Source organism: Coptis chinensis, chromosome 7 (assembly GCF_015680905.1).
Source record: "Coptis chinensis isolate HL-2020 chromosome 7, ASM1568090v1, whole genome shotgun sequence".
In the NCBI taxonomy this organism is placed as follows: Eukaryota; Viridiplantae; Streptophyta; class Magnoliopsida; order Ranunculales; family Ranunculaceae; genus Coptis; species Coptis chinensis.
The window spans coordinates 51,155,769-51,161,006 of NC_141462.1; the positions used below are offsets into that span (position 1 = coordinate 51,155,769).

Consider the following 5,238-nt stretch of genomic DNA (forward strand, 5'->3'; position numbering starts at 1 on the left):
AATAATAGAGAGAGATTGACATCCACTTTTTAATTTCTTAACATGCTAGCATAGATTTGTATAGAAAACCCTAGTCTAGATATTCTCACACAAGGTTAAAATATAAAGGCTAGACCTTTAATGATCTCTAATTACTTTATACTATCTCTAGTCATAAACTAATTAGCATGAGAGAAAGCTTGTTCTCATTCTCATGGCAAACTCACTATTATCTAGTTTAGGTTAAACTCTTCTTATCTCTAAGTCAAGAAAAACCTAAACTTGAAACCTTAAACAACAAATCTATGCTAACAAATCAAGTCCTCTCAAATCTTCATTCAAACTCCCTTTAATGAGAGTTTAGCTTTGATTCATGGGACTATCATAAATAAAAAATGAGAAGAAGACATAATAGAAAGAGAAGCAATTTAATTGAATAATAATAATAACTTGAAAGTATTTTAATGGAGATTTTATGGAGGCTACAATTATAAACCCTAATTACTTAAACTATACTAAACTAAATAAAGGGGAGAGAGATAGCTAAATTATTCTAACTAATGGGAGGGAGAGAGAGAACCCTAATATACAACTAAACTAAATAGGGGAGTAGCCAAGTTTTGTTTATCTTAACCCTCTTTATATAGGAGAGGGTTAGGTTTACAATTTCATGCATGGGCTTCGGAGCTGTGTTTTGGGCCACTAAATCAAGCCCAAAACCTAATTACTTAAGTCCAAAAAGGGTTTCTCTATGGGAATTTACTGCAACACCATTTTTGTCCACTTTTACTACTCTGATTGGGTCAAGGTTTGAACTATTAGAAATCTCTTTTCGATTCGGTCGTTTTGACATATAATAGGCCTAATTTTGAGGTCTGAGTCCAAAAATACAGCCTACAGAATTTCTATTGACTTTTCTGCTCTTTTTCTACCGGCGTTGACTTTGACTTTTCAACTTTGACTAGGCTTTAAAAAGGATTTTTCTCCTTTAAACATGGGTTTTAATCATTTAATTTCTCTAGCAAGCAATTTGACTCCTTTCTCTTGCAAAAGTGATGTATTTCTTCATATAATTGATTCCAAGACCTAGAATACACAAAAACACGTAAACATGACTAACTCTTATTTATTATAAACATAATTGACCTAAATTTAATATTATTAAGGGGGGGGGGGGTCTTATTAGTGACTAAGATTAGGCTTTAGTTGATTGATTTTATTTAGTTTAAGTGGTGTAACATATGAGCAAGCAACGTCCGATTACTAATTAAAGTGGGGCATAATCCCTCTTGTTTCTTTTAATGGCTTCGGTTTTATCCTTAATCGCATAATGTAAAGACAATACAATATGAAAATCACATAATTAGGCATTATGCTTGGAACAATCAAGATATCCTCTTACTTTTGATTCGAGGAGGGTTATAATTTTACCTCCTAAGTTGTGCGTACACGCTACTTGGGGAGAAGACACTACTACAGAATGACACATATACCACGGTCAATAAGAACGTTTATAGCATGGTTCTTCCAAAAACCGTGGGAAATACTTATATACTACGGCGGAAATTTCTTTGGTCATTGGTTTACTAGTAGTATATGCCAGTTACATGAAAACCGTGGGATAAGTTGGGCCATATACCATGGTTAGTTTTTTTTTCAGCATGAGAGTACTCCACATCCCCACTACCTTAAACATAAACAGTGGTATAGAAATTTTCCACTTTCTACCGTGGTTTATGACTTTATGCCAAATAGTCAAATACGCCAAAAAAAAAAAAAATACACATTACTAAACTCATTCAAATTGGATTCCCGCTATTCTCTCGGTCTCTCCCCACAACTTCTACAGTTCTACGACTCTCTCTCGTTCAAATTGCGTTACCTCAAATTGCAAAGAAGAAGAGAGAGAGAGAGAGATGGGTGAAGGGAGAGAAGGGGATTGGGAGTGTGAAAGTTGCACAAACCTCAAATTCTAGTCGACAACAAAACCCCTGCTGATTCGAAATGGCATTGGTGATTGGATCTGCTCAGGTGACACATCATTCATCCTTACCTTAATATATAATCGAATGAGATGCTATGTCTAGTTCATGTTGTTGTTGTTTTACTTATCAATTTTTGGGAACTTGTAAACAATTGGGTTGAGTGGTGTGTGTGTTTTTTTGTGGTTTGGGTGTGCGTATTTCTGGCTGGATGTGCGTTGTTGGGCAGAGAGAAGGAGAGAGAAATAGAATTAGAGAGTGCAATGTACACAAATTGTTTATTATTAGGATTAGATCCATCAATCCTAGGTGGCACTGGTGGTCGTGTTGGATTGTTTCGACATTCGAACCCTAAATTGGGTGAACAACTTTTGTATTTTATCTTGTCTTCACTCCGTCGTCCAATTCAATCTGCTAAAGATTTCGATAAAGTTTGGCCGATCTTTGATTCTCGCTTTCAGTCCGAGAGACTTCGAAAGGTTGTTAGGGGGATTATTAATGAGCTGGAATCACAAGGGGCGTTACTGAGGAGTAATTCGAGGGTTTCTTCGCTGGCCACGTGTTGTGGACCGAGATTTGTTGAGCTGTTGTGGCAACTTTCTTTACATGCTTTACGGGAAGTTCATAGACGGACGTTTCCAGGCGATGTTGCTTCTAATTTGCTGCCTGCTTCATTAACAGATGTAGCATTATCTCATGCAGCTACTTTACTGCCTGTGACCAAGGCCAGGATAACACTTGAAAGGAGAAAGTTTCTTAAAAATGCAGACACAGCTGTAAGAAGACAAGCTATGTGGTCAAACTTGGCTCACGAAATGACAAATTGAGTTTTCGTGGTGGTCTTTTTGTGCGAAGAAGAGGCCTACTTGCAACAAGAGCTAGAAAAGCTTCAAGACTTACGAAACAAAGCAAAGATGGATGGTGAGCTATGGGATGATCGTGTATCCAGCTCCTCAGCTCAGAATTCACATTTGGTTTCCAAGGTGACTCGCTTGTGGGAGTCCTTGTTAGCTCGGAAAAGTCAACATGAAGTTTTAGCTTCAGGTCCTATTGAAGATTTGATAGCTCATCGTGAACATAGATATCGGATCTCTGGGTCAGCATTGCTTTCAGCTATGGATCAAAGCTCTTAGATTCCTTATACAGATGTATTATCTATCTGACCGGTAATATGGCTTCAACACAAGTCGATGATAGAGAGTCAACAGATAGTTCATTTATCAATGCAAATAGAGAAAAACATCATAGTTCAGATACAACTCATTTGCAAGTAAGTGATGATATTCTTTCTCGAGTGGATGATCGAAGTGGAAGAGTCCATCCCACAGTTGACATAGCCGAAGTTCTCAGGCACTGGACACATGCTTTACAACATATTCATAAACAGTCACTGCAGCTGGCGAAGGCTAATAATGGAGAGGGCCAGAGCTTCTACGAAGTGCACATGACGCTGGTACTAGCGGCCATGCCAAGTCTCTAGCTTTAGTCCTTGCAGAACATCGACAACATTTAGCTAGCATACAGGTGCTAATTAATCAACTGAAGGATTCTGCTCTAGCATTAGAGAAATCAATATCAGAGCTTACTGCGGAAGTAAGCACTATATCCTCCACTCTTCCTCCCATGGCCAAATACCAGGGAAGATCTACTTCGCCTATACAGGCCCAAAGTAGTGGGCGGATGGCGGAAACTGGCATTGACGAGGTCTCTGAGGTGACTTCAAAATTGTCAACCCGTCCGGCTTTGAGAAGGTTTCACTTCTCTGCGTTGAAGCTCCCAATTATTAGGTTTAACTCCTAACTCTTCTTGAAAAGGTTCAAACACTCAAAAAGCTTAATAATCGCAATTTTACAAGTCAATCCGGTTGAGAGTGTGGTCAAGGAAAGTCTGTTGACTGACCTGCCTATATCAAATAATAATGTTGATAATCTACAAGGGAGTGATAGCTCTTATGTCCATAACTTGAGGAGATCGGTCCGAAGTCGCTCTCTCACTGCAGTCTTGCGACATGGATTCATCAAGAGACAATCATTCCTATGATGGCTCGAACATTTCTTTGTACCTTTTGCGGGGATTTGGATTATCGGTGCCAGTCCCACCAAGGTGCTTGGAATTAAGAGCAAGCGACTCTTTCAATCTCCGATGATACGCTTACTTGAGCAGTGCTTCCGATGGTCCTCCTCCGCTGGGGAAACTATGATGAAATAGGGAGTATGTTGGTCGACATGGATTCATTCCCAAGTACACAAGCCCGGATAATGGATTTCGTTGTTAATGGGGTTCAAAATATGCAGCTTCTGATGCCGAGGGATCAGTTTATGGTATGAATGAAGCTCTGGACCAAGTCTTCTCGCCTCCTTTGCTAATGGATACCTCGCTCATGGAGGATTCTTATGAAGACTTGCTTGCCCCATTATCTGAAACTGATACGGCTTTGATGGAGTGCTGAGAAAAGAGTATTGGATTAAATCCTGTCGTTATTTCGCAGAGCGAATCGAACGATCAGATTCGGAGATAGAGTGCACAGTTAACTGTCATGATTCATTGAGCGACTCAAGCAATCAGATTGGGAGCTAGAGTGAACTGTTATGCGGCTCTCCCAATTGTGCAGTTGGGAACCTTAATCCATTCGTCGCCGTAAATCATTTATTTTCCCTCGATTTTTGTATGTTTTTTTTGTTTGCTCTTACATGTTCTATATTCAATTGTTGTAGACTGAATCTGTAGCCAATTGTCAGTGGAGCTGTACATGTAAGACACTAGCGAGGATACGGGTTCCCACATCCCAAAACATGACAGAATGCTTACTTCCTCCAAAAAAAAACAGCCTTCATACCAGGGCTATGAGCATATTGGGCGTCCCGGCAATGATCAGACATCTGGACCTTACCCATACCGCAATGGAAGCTCCATAACACCTTGGAACTCACAAGGTCAAGTGCAGATTTACCACTCACCCGGTGCCTACACTTCTTGGAAAAGGGTAATCTTGGTTTTTCGTTTCTTTGTTTTTGGCTTTTCACTCATATTTTACCAATCAACACGATAGAAAAGAAACAAACATCTAGGAATCTCTTTTTTCACTTTTTATTTTCTGCCACCAATTTATTGGACGTGCTATCCAAAGAGTAATTATAAAGATTTTAACTTCGATCAATACTTTAACTTTTAAGTTTTGTAGGAGCCACGAAAAGTTATGCTCCTCTATCTTACTGCTTTTATATCTAATTGCATTAAGTTTATTCAAATTCAATGGCTGTAGTAAAAAAGGTGGTGA

At 39.1% G+C, this 5,238-nt stretch overlaps 1 pseudogene; it reads left to right on the forward strand.

Moving 5' to 3' along the window:
- The first annotated feature begins 1,998 nt into the window (after positions 1–1,998).
- LOC147487839 (AUGMIN subunit 6-like) lies at positions 1,999–4,899 on the forward strand (annotated as a pseudogene).
- The last annotated feature ends 339 nt before the right edge of the window (positions 4,900–5,238 follow it).